The following is a 16,393-nucleotide window of genomic DNA, read 5'->3' as shown; positions in this document are numbered from 1 at the left end:
CTCGGGAAGAGTGAAAGACGCGCACGTTCATTTTCAGAGCTCCTAGACCTTCCTATAAGAAGTTAGCCATAAAGTAGCTTCGAAAAACGCTTAGGTTAAGTTTCAGAGTTGCTTCTAATGAACCAAAGCTGGACTTAGACATAATTTCACTCACAACATTATGGCTGGTTGGAGACAGTCCGAACCACAAGTACCGGGTCCATGGTTCTGGGCGTATACTGGGGGGACGGGGACGACTCCCATTAACCCCTGACTATACCGGGGATACGCTTATCACAATGCCTTTCTGGTCTGTGCTGAAGCAGGGCATTCTGGCAGCCAAGTGGCTTGACCTTTATTAGTGAGCCTGGTTACCCCCTCTCGGAACCACAGACTTAGAAATCGCCAGCTCATATACAGTGCATAAAATATATTTATATATATACCCTTATACACCATTTTAATAAAAAATATCACAAAATTCTTCTAAGTCCCTCGGGAAGAGTGAAAGACGCGCACGTTCCTTTTCAGAGCTCCTAGACCTTCCTATAAGAAGTTAGCCAAAAAGTAGCTTCGAAAAACGCTTAGGTTAAGTTTCAGAGTTGCTTCTTATGTACCAAAGCAGGACTTAGACATAATTTCACTCTCACAACATTATGGCTGGTTGGAGACAGTCCGAACCACAAGTACCGGGTCCATGGTTCTGGCCGTATACTGGGGGGACGGGGACGACTCCCATTAACCCCTGACTATACCGGGGATACGCTTATCACAATGCCTTTCTAGTCTGTGCTGAAGCAGGGCATTCTGGCAGCCAAGTGGCTTGACCTTTATTAGTGAGCCTGGTTACCCCCTCTCGGAACCACAGACTTAGAAATCGCCAGCTCATATACAGTGCATAAAATATATTTATATATATACCCTTATACACCATTTTAATAAAAAATATCACAAAATTCTTCTAAGTCCCTCGGGAAGAGTGAGAGACGCGCACGTTCATTTTCAGAGCTCCTAGACCTTCCTATAAGAAGTTAGCCAAAAAGTAGCTTCGAAAAACGCTTAGGTTAAGTTTCAGAGTTGCTTCTAATGTACCAAAGCTGGACTTAGACATAATTTCACTCTCACAACATTATGGCTGTTTGGAGACAGTCCGAACCACAAGTACCGGGTCCATGGTTCTGGCCGTATACTGGGGTGACGGGGACGACTCCCATTAACCCCTGACTATACCGGGGATACGCTTATCACAATGCCTTTCTAGTCTGTGCTGAAGCAGGGCATTCTGGCAGCCAAGTGGCTTGACCTTTATTAGTGAGCCTGGTTACCCCCTCTCGGAACCACAGACTTAGAAATCGCCAGCTCATATACAGTGCATAAAATATATTTATATATATACCCTTATACACCATTTTAATAAAAAATATCACAAAATTCTTCTAAGTCCCTCGGGAAGAGTGAAAGACGCGCACGTTCATTTTCAGAGCTCCTAGACCTTCCCATAAGAAGTTAGCCAAAAAGTAGCTTCGAAAAACGCTTAGGTTAAGTTTCAGAGTTGCTTCTAATGTACCAAAGCTGGACTTAGACATAATTTCACTCTCACAACATTATGGCTGGTTGGAGACAGTCCGAACCACAAGTACCGAGTCCAAGGTTCTGGGCGTATACTGGGGGGACGGGGACGACTCCCATTAACCCCTGACTATACCAGGGATACGCTTATCACAATGCCTTTCTAGTCTGTGCTGAAGCAGGGCATTCTGGCAGCCAAGTGGCTTGACCTTTATTAGTGAGCCTGGTTACCCCCTCTCGGAACCACAGACTTAGAAATCGCCAGCTCATATACAGTGCATAAAATATATTTATATATATATACCCTTATACACCATTTAAAAAAAAATATAACAAAATTCTTCTATGTCCCTCGGGAAGCGTGAAAGACGCGCACGTTCATTTTCAGAGCTCCTAGACCTTCCTATAAGAAGTTAGCCAAAAAGTAGCTTCGAAAAACGCTTAGGTTAAGTTTCAGAGTTGCTTCTAATGAACCAAAGCTGGACTTAGACATAATTTCACTCTCACAACATTATGGCTGGTTGGAGACAGTCCGAACCACAAGTACCGGGTCCATGGTTCTGGGCGTATACTGGGGGGACGGGGATGACTCCCATTAACCCCTGACTATACCGGGGATACGCTTATCACAATGCCTTTCTGGTCTGTGCTGAAGCAGGGCATTCTGGCAGCCAAGTGGCTTGACCTTTATTAGTGAGCCTGGTTACCCCCTCTCTGAACCACAGACTTAGAAATCGCCAGCTCATATACAGTGCATAAAATATATTTATATATATACCCTTATACACCATTTTAATAAAAAATATCACAAAATTCTTCTAAGTCCCTCGGGAAGAGTGAAAGACGCGCACGTTCATTTTCAGAGCTCCTAGACCTTCCTATAAGAAGTTAGCCAAAAAGTAGCTTCGAAAAACGCTTAGGTTAAGTTTCAGAGTTGCTTCTAATGTACCAAAGCTGGACTTCGACATAATTTCACTCTCACAACATTATGGCTGGTTGGAGACAGTCCGAACCACAAGTACCGGGTCCATGGTTCTGGGCGTATACTGGGGGGACGGGGACGACTCCCATTAACCCCTGACTATACCGGGGATACGCTTATCACAATGGCTTTCTGGTCTGTGCTGAAGCAGGGTATTCTGGCAGCCAAGTGGCTTGACCTTTATTAGTGAGCCTGGTTACCCCCTCTCGGAACCACAGACTTAGAAATCGCCAGCTCATATACAGTGCATAAAATATATTTATATATATATACCCTTATACACCATTTTAATAAAAAATATAACAAAATTCTTCTATGTCCCTCGGGAAGAGTGAAAGACGCGCACGTTCATTTTCAGAGCTCCTAGACCTTCCTATAAGAAGTTAGTCAAAAAGTAGCTTCGAAAAACGCTTAGGTTAAGTTTCAGAGTTGCTTCTAATTAACCAAAGCTGGACTTAGACATAATTTCACTCTCACAACATTATGGCTGGTTGGAGACAGTCCGAACCACAAGTACCGGGTCCATGGTTCTGGGCGTATACTGGGGGGACGGGGATGACTCCCATTAACCCCTGACTATACCGGGGATACGCTTATCACAATGCCTTTCTGGTCTGTGCTGAAGCAGGGCATTCTGGCAGCCAAGTGGCTTGACCTTTATTAGTGAGCCTGGTTACCCCCTCTCGGAACCACAGACTTAGAAATCGCCAGCTCATATACAGTGCATAAAATATATTTATATATATACCCTTATACACCATTTTAATAAAAAATATCACAAAATTCTTCTAAGTCCCGCGGGAAGAGTGAAAGACGCGCACGTTCATTTTCAGAGCTCCTAGACCTTCCTATAAGAAGTTAGCCAAAAAGTAGCTTCGAAAAACGCTTAGGTTAAGTTTCAGAGTTGCTTCTAATGTACCAAAGCTGGACTTAGACATAATTTCACTCTCACAACATTATGGCTGGTTGGAGACAGTCCGAACCACAAGTACCGGGTCCATGGTTCTGGGCGTATACTGGGGGGACGGGGATGACTCCCATTAACCCCTGACTATACCAGGGATACGCTTATCACAATGCCTTTCTGGTCTGTGCTGAAGCAGGGCATTCTGGCAGCCAAGTGGCTTGACCTTTATTAGTGAGCCTGGTTACCCCCTCTCGGAACCACAGACTTAGAAATCGCCAGCTCATATACAGTGCATAAAATATATTTATATATATATACCCTTATACACCATTTTAATAAAAAATATAACAAAATTCTTCTATGTCCCTCGGGAAGAGTGAAAGACGCGCACGTTCATTTTCAGAGCTCCTAGACCTTCCTATAAGAAGTTAGTCAAAAAGTAGCTTCGAAAAACGCTTAGGTTAAGTTTCAGAGTTGCTTCTAATGAACCAAAGCTGGACTTAGACATAATTTCACTCTCACAACATTATGGCTGGTTGGAGACAGTCCGAACCACAAGTACCGGGTCCATGGTTCTGGGCGTATACTGGGGGGACGGGGATGACTCCCATTAACCCCTGACTATACCGGGGATACGCTTATCACAATGCCTTTCTGGTCTGTGCTGAAGCAGGGCATTCTGGCAGCCAAGTGGCTTGACCTTTATTAGTGAGCCTGGTTACCCCCTCTCGGAACCACAGACTTAGAAATCGCCAGCTCATATACAGTGCATAAAATATATTTATATATATACCCTTATACACCATTTTAATAAAAAATATCACAAAATTCTTCTAAGTCCCTCGGGAAGAGTGAAAGACGCGCACGTTCATTTTCAGAGCTCCTAGACCTTCCTATAAGAAGTTAGCCAAAAAGTAGCTTCGAAAAACGCTTAGGTTAAGTTTCAGAGTTGCTTCTAATGTACCAAAGCTGGACTTCGACATAATTTCACTCTCACAACATTATGGCTGGTTGGAGACAGTCCGAACCACAAGTACCGGGTCCATGGTTCTGGGCGTATACTGGGGGGACGGGGACGACTCCCATTAACCCCTGACTATACCGGGGATACGCTTATCACAATGGCTTTCTGGTCTGTGCTGAAGCAGGGTATTCTGGCAGCCAAGTGGCTTGACCTTTATTAGTGAGCCTGGTTACCCCCTCTCGGAACCACAGACTTAGAAATCGCCAGCTCATATACAGTGCATAAAATATATTTATATATATACCCTTATACACCATTTTAATAAAAAATATAACAAAATTCTTCTATGTCCCTCGGGAAGAGTGAAAGATGCGCACGTTCATTTTCAGAGCTCCTAGACCTTCCTATAAGAAGTTAGCCAAAAAGTAGCTTCGAAAAACGCTTAGGTTAAGTTTCAGAGTTGCTTCAAATGAACCAAAGCTGGACTTAGACATAATTTCACTCTCACAACATTATGGCTGGTTGGAGACAGTCCGAACCACAAGTACCGGGTCCATGGTTCTGGGCGTATACTGGGGGGACGGGGATGACTCCCATTAACCCCTGACTATACCGGGGATACGCTTATCACAATGCCTTTCTGGTCTGTGCTGAAGCAGGGCATTCTGGCAGCCAAGTGGCTTGACCTTTATTAGTGAGCCTGGTTACCCCCTCTCGGAACCACAGACTTAGAAATCGCCAGCTCATATACAGTGCATAAAATATATTTATATATATACCCTTATACACCATTTTAATAAAAAATATCACAAAATTCTTCTAAGTCCCGCGGGAAGAGTGAAAGACGCGCACGTTCATTTTCAGAGCTCCTAGACCTTCCTATAAGAAGTTAGCCAAAAAGTAGCTTCGAAAAACGCTTAGGTTAAGTTTCAGAGTTGCTTCTAATGTACCAAAGCTGGACTTAGACATAATTTCACTCTCACAACATTATGGCTGGTTGGAGACAGTCCGAACCACAAGTACCGGGTCCATGGTTCTGGGCGTATACTGGGGGGACGGGGATGACTCCCATTAACCCCTGACTATACCAGGGATACGCTTATCACAATGCCTTTCTGGTCTGTGCTGAAGCAAGGCATTCTGGCAGCCAAGTGGCTTGACCTTTATTAGTGAGCCTGGTTACCCCCTCTCGGAACCACAGACTTAGAAATCGCCAGCTCATATACAGTGCATAAAATATATTTATATATATACCCTTATACACCATTTTAATAAAAAATATCACAAAATTCTTCTAAGTCCCTCGGGAAGAGTGAAAGACGCGCACGTTCATTTTCAGAGCTCCTAGACCTTCCTATAAGAAGTTAGCCAAAAAGTAGCTTCGAAAAACGCTTAGGTTAAGTTTCAGAGTTGCTTCTAATGTACCAAAGCTGGACTTAGACATAATTTCACTCTCACAACATTATGGCTGGTTGGAGACAGTCCGAACCACAAGTACCGGGTCCATGGTTCTGGCCGTATACTGGGGGGACGGGGACGACTCCCATTAACCCCTGACTATACCGGGGATACGCTTATCACAATGCCTTTCTGGTCTGTGCTGAAGCAGGGCATTCTGGCAGCCAAGTGGCTTGACCTTTATTAGTGAGCCTGGTTACCCCCTCTCGGAACCACAGACTTAGAAATCGCCAGCTCATATACAGTGCATAAAATATATTTATATATATACCCTTATACACCATTTTAATAAAAAATATCACAAAATTCTTCTAAGTCCCTCGGGAAGAGTGAAAGACGCGCACGTTCATTTTCAGAGCTCCTAGACCTTCCTATAAGAAGTTAGCCAAAAAGTAGCTTCGAAAAACGCTTAGGTTAAGTTTCAGAGTTGCTTCTAATGTACCAAAGCTGGACTTAGACATAATTTCACTCTCACAACATTATGGCTGGTTGGAGACAGTCCGAACCACAAGTACCGGGTCCATGGTTCTGGGCGTATACTGGGGGGACGGGGATGACTCCCATTAACCCCTGACTATACCAGGGATACGCTTATCACAATGCCTTTCTGGTCTGTGCTGAAGCAAGGCATTCTGGCAGCCAAGTGGCTTGACCTTTATTAGTGAGCCTGGTTACCCCCTCTCGGAACCACAGACTTAGAAATCGCCAGCTCATATACAGTGCATAAAATATATTTATATATATACCCTTATACACCATTTTAATAAAAAATATCACAAAATTCTTCTAAGTCCCTCGGGAAGAGTGAAAGACGCGCACGTTCATTTTCAGAGCTCCTAGACCTTCCTATAAGAAGTTAGCCAAAAAGTAGCTTCGAAAAACGCTTAGGTTAAGTTTCAGAGTTGCTTCTAATGTACCAAAGCTGGACTTAGACATAATTTCACTCTCACAACATTATGGCTGGTTGGAGACAGTCCGAACCACAAGTACCGGGTCCATGGTTCTGGCCGTATACTGGGGGGACGGGGACGACTCCCATTAACCCCTGACTATACCGGGGATACGCTTATCACAATGCCTTTCTGGTCTGTGCTGAAGCAGGGCATTCTGGCAGCCAAGTGGCTTGACCTTTATTAGTGAGCCTGGTTACCCCCTCTCGGAACCACAGACTTAGAAATCGCCAGCTCATATACAGTGCATAAAATATATTTATATATATACCCTTATACACCATTTTAATAAAAAATATCACAAAATTCTTCTAAGTCCCTCGGGAAGAGTGAAAGACGCGCACGTTCATTTTCAGAGCTCCTAGACCTTCCTATAAGAAGTTAGCCAAAAAGTAGCTTCGAAAAACGCTTAGGTTAAGTTTCAGAGTTGCTTCTAATGTACCAAAGCTGGACTTAGACATAATTTCACTCTCACAACATTATGGCTGGTTGGAGACAGTCCGAACCACAAGTACCGAGTCCGTGGTTCTGGGCGTATACTGGGGTGACGGGGACGACTCCCATTAACCCCTGACTATACCGGGGATACGCTTATCACAATGGCTTTCTGGTCTGTGCTGAAGCAGGGCATTCTGGCAGCCAAGTGGCTTGACCTTTATTAGTGAGCCTGGTTACCCCCTCTCGGAACCACAGACTTAGAAATCGCCAGCTCATATACAGTGCATAAAATATATTTATATATATATACCCTTATACACCATTTTAATAAAAAATATCACAAAATTCTTCTATGTCCCTCGGGAAGAGTGAAAGACGCGCACGTTCATTTTCAGAGCTCCTAGACCTTCCTATAAGAAGTTAGCCAAAAAGTAGCTTCGAAAAACGCTTAGGTTAAGTTTCAGAGTTGCTTCTAATGAACCAAAGCTGGACTTAGACATAATTTCACTCTCACAACATTATGGCTGGTTGGAGACAGTCCGAACCACAAGTACCGGGTCCATGGTTCTGGGCGTATACTGGGGGGACGGGGATGACTCCCATTAACCCCTGACTATACCGGGGATACGCTTATCACAATGCCTTTCTGGTCTGTGCTGAAGCAGGGCATTCTGGCAGCCAAGTGGCTTGACCTTTATTAGTGAGCCTGGTTACCCCCTCTCGGAACCACAGACTTAGAAATCGCCAGCTCATATACAGTGCATAAAATATATTTATATATACCCTTATACACCATTTTAATAAAAAATATCACAAAATTCTTCTAAGTCCCGCGGGAAGAGTGAAAGACGCGCACGTTCATTTTCAGAGCTCCTAGACCTTCCTATAAGAAGTTAGCCAAAAAGTAGCTTCGAAAAACGCTTAGGTTAAGTTTCAGAGTTGCTTCTAATGTACCAAAGCTGGACTTAGACATAATTTCACTCTCACAACATTATGGCTGGTTGGAGACAGTCCGAACCACAAGTACCGAGTCCATGGTTCTGGGCGTATACTGGGGGGACGGGGACGACTCCCATTAACCCCTGACTATACCGGGGATACGCTTATCACAATGGCTTTCTGGTCTGTGCTGAAGCAGGGCATTCTGGCAGCCAAGTGGCTTGACCTTTATTAGTGAGCCTGGTTACCCCCTCTCGGAACCACAGACTTAGAAATCGCCAGCTCATATACAGTGCATAAAATATATTTATATATATATACCCTTATACACCATTTTAATAAAAAATATCACAAAATTCTTCTATGTCCCTCGGGAAGAGTGAAAGACGCGCACGTTCATTTTCAGAGCTCCTAGACCTTCCTATAAGAAGTTAGCCAAAAAGTAGCTTCGAAAAACGCTTAGGTTAAGTTTCAGAGTTGCTTCTAATGAACCAAAGCTGGACTTAGACATAATTTCACTCTCACAACATTATGGCTGGTTGGAGACAGTCCGAACCACAAGTACCGGGTCCATGGTTCTGGGCGTATACTGGGGGGACGGGGATGACTCCCATTAACCCCTGACTATACCGGGGATACGCTTATCACAATGCCTTTCTGGTCTGTGCTGAAGCAGGGCATTCTGGCAGCCAAGTGGCTTGACCTTTATTAGTGAGCCTGGTTACCCCCTCTCGGAACCACAGACTTAGAAATCGCCAGCTCATATACAGTGCATAAAATATATTTATATATATACCCTTATACACCATTTTAATAAAAAATATCACAAAATTCTTCTAAGTCCCGCGGGAAGAGTGAAAGACGCGCACGTTCATTTTCAGAGCTCCTAGACCTTCCTATAAGAAGTTAGCCAAAAAGTAGCTTCGAAAAACGCTTAGGTTAAGTTTCAGAGTTGCTTCTAATGTACCAAAGCTGGACTTAGACATAATTTCACTCTCACAACATTATGGCTGGTTGGAGACAGTCCGAACCACAAGTACCGGGTCCATGGTTCTGGGCGTATACTGGGGGGACGGGGATGACTCCCATTAACCCCTGACTATACCAGGGATACGCTTATCACAATGCCTTTCTGGTCTGTGCTGAAGCAGGGCATTCTGGCAGCCAAGTGGCTTGACCTTTATTAGTGAGCCTGGTTACCCCCTCTCGGAACCACAGACTTAGAAATCGCCAGCTCATATACAGTGCATAAAATATATTTATATATATACCCTTATACACCATTTTAATAAAAAATATCACAAAATTCTTCTAAGTCCCTCGGGAAGAGTGAAAGACGCGCACGTTCATTTTCAGAGCTCCTAGACCTTCCTATAAGAAGTTAGCCAAAAAGTAGCTTCGAAAAACGCTTAGGTTAAGTTTCAGAGTTGCTTCTAATGTACCAAAGCTGGACTTAGACATAATTTCACTCTCACAACATTATGGCTGGTTGGAGACAGTCCGAACCACAAGTACCGGGTCCATGGTTCTGGCCGTATACTGGGGGGACGGGGACGACTCCCATTAACCCCTGACTATACCGGGGATACGCTTATCACAATGCCTTTCTAGTCTGTGCTGAAGCAGGGCATTCTGGCAGCCAAGTGGCTTGACCTTTATTAGTGAGCCTGGTTACCCCCTCTCGGAACCACAGACTTAGAAATCGCCAGCTCATATACAGTGCATAAAATATATTTATATATATACCCTTATACACCATTTTAATAAAAAATATCACAAAATTCTTCTAAGTCCCTCGGGAAGAGTGAAAGACGCGCACGTTCAGTTTCAGAGCTCCTAGACCTTCCTATAAGAAGTTAGCCAAAAAGTAGCTTCGAAAAACGCTTAGGTTAAGTTTCAGAGTTGCTTCTTATGTACCAAAGCTGGACTTCGACATAATTTCACTCTCACAACATTATGGCTGGTTGGAGACAGTCCGAACCACAAGTACCGGGTCCATGGTTCTGGGCGTATACTGGTGGGACGGGGACGACTCCCATTAACCCCTGACTATACCGGGGATACGCTTATCACAATGCCTTTCTGGTCTGTGCTGAAGCAGGGCATTCTGGCAGCCAAGTGGCTTGACCTTTATTAGTGAGCCTGGTTACCCCCTCTCGGAACCACAGACTTAGAAATCGCCAGCTCATATACAGTGCATAAAATATATTTATATATATACCCTTATAAACCATTTTAATAAAAAATATCACAAAATTCTTCTAAGTCCCTCGGGAAGAGTGAAAGACGCGCACGTTCATTTTTAGATCTCCTAGACCTTCCTATAAGAAGTTAGCCAAAAAGTAGCTTCGAAAAACGCTTAGGTTAAGTTTCAGAGTTGCTTCTAATGTACCAAAGCTGGACTTAGACATAATTTCACTCTCACAACATTATGGCTGGTTGGAGAGAGTCCGAACCACAAGTACCGGGTCCATGGTTCTGGCCGTATACTGGGGGGACGGGGACGACTCCCATTAACCCCTGACTATACCGGGGATATGCTTATCACAATGCCTTTCTGGTCTGTGCTGAAGCTGGGCATTCTGGCAGCCAAGTGGCTTGACCTTTATTAGTGAGCCTGGTTACCCCCTCTCGGAACCACAGACTTAGAAATCGCCAGCTCATATACAGTGCATAAAATATATTTATATATATACCCTTATACACCATTTTAATAAAAAATATCACAAAATTCTTCTAAGTCCCGCGGGAAGAGTGAAAGACGCGCACGTTCATTTTCAGAGCTCCTAGACCTTCCTATAAGAAGTTAGCCAAAAAGTAGCTTCGAAAAACGCTTAGGTTAAGTTTCAGAGTTGCTTCTAATGTACCAAAGCTGGACTTAGACATAATTTCACTCTCACAACATTATGGCTGGTTGGAGACAGTCCGAACCACAAGTACCGGGTCCATGGTTCTGGGCGTATACTGGGGGGACGGGGATGACTCCCATTAACCCCTGACTATACCAGGGATACGCTTATCACAATGCCTTTCTGGTCTGTGCTGAAGCAGGGCATTCTGGCAGCCAAGTGGCTTGACCTTTATTAGTGAGCCTGGTTACCCCCTCTCGGAACCACAGACTTAGAAATCGCCAGCTCATATACAGTGCATAAAATATATTTATATATATACCCTTATACACCATTTTAATAAAAAATATCACAAAATTCTTCTAAGTCCCTCGGGAAGAGTGAAAGACGCGCACGTTCATTTTCAGAGCTCCTAGACCTTCCTATAAGAAGTTAGCCAAAAAGTAGCTTCGAAAAACGCTTAGGTTAAGTTTCAGAGTTGCTTCTAATGTACCAAAGCTGGACTTAGACATAATTTCACTCTCACAACATTATGGCTGGTTGGAGACAGTCCGAACCACAAGTACCGGGTCCATGGTTCTGGCCGTATACTGGGGGGACGGGGACGACTCCCATTAACCCCTGACTATACCGGGGATACGCTTATCACAATGCCTTTCTAGTCTGTGCTGAAGCAGGGCATTCTGGCAGCCAAGTGGCTTGACCTTTATTAGTGAGCCTGGTTACCCCCTCTCGGAACCACAGACTTAGAAATCGCCAGCTCATATACAGTGCATAAAATATATTTATATATATATACCCTTATACACCATTTTAATAAAAAATATCACAAAATTCTTCTAAGTCCCTCGGGAAGAGTGAAAGACGCGCACGTTCATTTTCAGAGCTCCTAGACCTTCCTATAAGAAGTTAGCCAAAAAGTAGCTTCGAAAAACGCTTAGGTTAAGTTTCAGAGTTGCTTCTTATGTACCAAAGCTGGACTTCGACATAATTTCACTCTCACAACATTATGGCTGGTTGGAGACAGTCCGAACCACAAGTACCGGGTCCATGGTTCTGGGCGTATACTGGTGGGACGGGGACGACTCCCATTAACCCCTGACTATACCGGGGATACGCTTATCACAATGCCTTTCTGGTCTGTGCTGAAGCAGGGCATTCTGGCAGCCAAGTGGCTTGACCTTTATTAGTGAGCCTGGTTACCCCCTCTCGGAACCACAGACTTAGAAATCGCCAGCTCATATACAGTGCATAAAATATATTTATATATATACCCTTATACACCATTTTAATAAAAAATATCACAAAATTCTTCTAAGTCCCTCGGGAAGAGTGAAAGACGCGCACGTTCCTTTTCAGAGCTCCTAGACCTTCCTATAAGAAGTTAGCCAAAAAGTAGCTTCGAAAAACGCTTAGGTTAAGTTTCAGAGTTGCTTCTAATGTACCAAAGCTGGACTTAGACATAATTTCACTCTCACAACATTATGGCTGGTTGGAGAGAGTCCGAACCACAAGTACCGGGTCCATGGTTCTGGCCGTATACTGGGGGGACGGGGACGACTCCCATTAACCCCTGACTATACCGGGGATATGCTTATCACAATGCCTTTCTGGTCTGTGCTGAAGCTGGGCATTCTGGCAGCCAAGTGGCTTGACCTTTATTAGTGAGCCTGGTTACCCCCTCTCGGAACCACAGACTTAGAAATCGCCAGCTCATATACAGTGCATAAAATATATTTATATATATACCCTTATACTGTACACCATTTTAATAAAAAATATCACAAAATTCTTCTAAGTCCCTCGGGAAGAGTGAAAGACGCGCACGTTCATTTTCAGAGCTCCTAGTCCTTCCTATAAGAAGTTAGCCAAAAAGTAGCTTCGAAAAACGCTTAGGTTAAGTTTCAGAGTTGCTTCTAATGTACCAAAGCTGGACTTAGACATAATTTCACTCTCACAACATTATGGCTGGTTGGAGAGAGTCCGAACCACAAGTACCGGGTCCATGGTTCTGGCCGTATACTGGGGGGACGGGGACGACTCCCATTAACCCCTGACTATACCGGGGATACGCTTATCACAATGCCTTTCTGGTCTGTGCTGAAGCAGGGCATTCTGGCAGCCAAGTGGCTTGACCTTTATTAGTGAGCCTGGTTACCCCCTCTCGGAACCACAGACTTAGAAATCGCCAGCTCATATACAGTGCATAAAATATATTTATATATATACCCTTATACACCATTTTAATAAAAAATATCACAAAATTCTTCTAAGTCCCTCGGGAAGAGTGAAAGACGCGCACGTTCATTTTCAGAGCTCCTAGACCTTCCTATAAGAAGTTAGCCAAAAAGTAGCTTCGAAAAACGCTTAGGTTAAGTTTCAGAGTTGCTTCTAATGTACCAAAGCTGGACTTAGACATAATTTCACTCTCACAACATTATGGCTGGTTGGAGAGAGTCCGAACCACAAGTACCGGGTCCATGGTTCTGGCCGTATACTGGGGGGACGGGGACGACTCCCATTAACCCCTGACTATACCGGGGATACGCTTATCACAGTGCCTTTCTGGTCTGTGCTGAAGCAGGGCATTCTGGCAGCCAAGTGGCTTGACATTTATTAGTGAGCCTGGTTACCCCCTCTCGGAACCACAGACTTAGAAATCGCCAGCTCATATACAGTGCATAAAATATATTTATATATATACCCTTATACACCATTTTAATAAAAAATATCACAAAATTCTTCTAAGTCCCTCGGGAAGAGTGAAAGACGCGCACGTTCATTTTCAGAGCTCCTAGACCTTCTTATAAGAAGTTAGCCAAAAAGTAGCTTCGAAAAACGCTTAGGTTAAGTTTCAGAGTTGCTTCTAATGTACCAAAGCTGGACTTAGACATAATATCACTCTCACAACATTATGGCTGGTTGGAGACAGTCCGAACCACAAGTACCGGGTCCATGGTTCTGGCCGTATACTGGGGGGACGGGGACGACTCCCATTAACCCCTGACTATACCGGGGATACGCTTATCACAGTGCCTTTCTGGTCTGTGCTGAAGCAGGGCATTCTGGCAGCCAAGTGGCTTGACATTTATAAGTGAGCCTGGTTACCCCCTCTCGGAACCACAGACTTAGAAATCGCCAGCTCATATACAGTGCATAAAATATATTTATATATATACCCTTATAAACCATTTTAATAAAAAATATCACAAAATTCTTCTAAGTCCCTCGGGAAGAGTGAAAGACGCGCACGTTCATTTTTAGATCTCCTAGACCTTCCTATAAGAAGTTAGCCAAAAAGTAGCTTCGAAAAACGCTTAGGTTAAGTTTCAGAGTTGCTTCTAATGTACCAAAGCTGGACTTAGACATAATTTCACTCTCACAACATTATGGCTGGTTGGAGAGAGTCCGAACCACAAGTACCGGGTCCATGGTTCTGGCCGTATACTGGGGGGACGGGGACGACTCCCATTAACCCCTGACTATACCGGGGATATGCTTATCACAATGCCTTTCTGGTCTGTGCTGAAGCTGGGCATTCTGGCAGCCAAGTGGCTTGACCTTTATTAGTGAGCCTGGTTACCCCCTCTCGGAACCACAGACTTAGAAATCGCCAGCTCATATACAGTGCATAAAATATATTTATATATATACCCTTATACTGTACACCATTTTAATAAAAAATATCACAAAATTCTTCTAAGTCCCTCGGGAAGAGTGAAAGACGCGCACGTTCATTTTCAGAGCTCCTAGTCCTTCCTATAAGAAGTTAGCCAAAAAGTAGCTTCGAAAAACGCTTAGGTTAAGTTTCAGAGTTGCTTCTAATGTACCAAAGCTGGACTTAGACATAATTTCACTCTCACAACATTATGGCTGGTTGGAGAGAGTCCGAACCACAAGTACCGGGTCCATGGTTCTGGCCGTATACTGGGGGGACGGGGACGACTCCCATTAACCCCTGACTATACCGGGGATACGCTTATCACAATGCCTTTCTGGTCTGTGCTGAAGCAGGGCATTCTGGCAGCCAAGTGGCTTGACCTTTATTAGTGAGCCTGGTTACCCCCTCTCGGAACCACAGACTTAGAAATCGCCAGCTCATATACAGTGCATAAAATATATTTATATATATACCCTTATACACCATTTTAATAAAAAATATCACAAAATTCTTCTAAGTCCCTCGGGAAGAGTGAAAGACGCGCACGTTCATTTTCAGATCTCCTAGACCTTAATATAAGAAGTTAGCCAAAAAGTAGCTTCGAAAAACGCTTAGGTTAAGTTTCAGAGTTGCTTCTAATGTACCAAAGCTGGACTTAGACATAATATCACTCTCACAACATTATGGCTGGTTGGAGACAGTCCGAACCACAAGTACCGGGTCCATGGTTCTGGCCGTATACTGGGGGGACGGGGACGACTCCCATTAACCCCTGACTATACCGGGGATACGCTTATCACAGTGCCTTTCTGGTCTGTGCTGAAGCAGGGCATTCTGGCAGCCAAGTGGCTTGACATTTATTAGTGAGCCTGGTTACCCCCTCTCGGAACCACAGACTTAGAAATCGCCAGCTCATATACAGTGCATAAAATATATTTATATATATACCCTTATAAACCATTTTAATAAAAAATATCACAAAATTCTTCTAAGTCCCTCGGGAAGAGTGAAAGACGCGCACGTTCATTTTTAGATCTCCTAGACCTTCCTATAAGAAGTTAGCCAAAAAGTAGCTTCGAAAAACGCTTAGGTTAAGTTTCAGAGTTGCTTCTAATGTACCAAAGCTGGACTTAGACATAATATCACTCTCACAACATTATGGCTGGTTGGAGACAGTCCGAACCACAAGTACCGGGTCCATGGTTCTGGCCGTATACTGGGGGGACGGGGACGACTCCCATTAACCCCTGACTATACCGGGGATACGCTTATCACAGTGCCTTTCTGGTCTGTGCTGAAGCAGGGCATTCTGGCAGCCAAGTGGCTTGACTTTTATTAGTGAGCCTGGTTACCCCCTCTCGGAACCACAGACTTAGAAATCGCCAGCTCATATACAGTGCATAAAATATATTTATATATATACCCTTATACACCATTTTAATAAAAAATATCACAAAATTCTTCTAAGTCCCTCGGGAAGAGTGAAAGACGCGCACGTTCATTTTCAGAGCTCCTAGACCTTCCTATAAGAAGTTAGCCAAAAAGTAGCTTCGAAAAACGCTTAGGTTAAGTTTCAGAGTTGCTTCTAATGTACCAAAGCTGGACTTAGACATAATTTCACTCTCACAACATTATGGCTGGTTGGAGAGAGTCCGAACCACAAGTACCGGGTCCATGGTTCTGGCCGTATACTGGGG

This window comes from Ascaphus truei, chromosome 4 (genome assembly GCF_040206685.1).
Source record: "Ascaphus truei isolate aAscTru1 chromosome 4, aAscTru1.hap1, whole genome shotgun sequence".
Lineage (NCBI taxonomy): Eukaryota > Metazoa > Chordata > Amphibia > Anura > Ascaphidae > Ascaphus > Ascaphus truei.
This window is presented reverse-complemented; position numbering follows the sequence as displayed.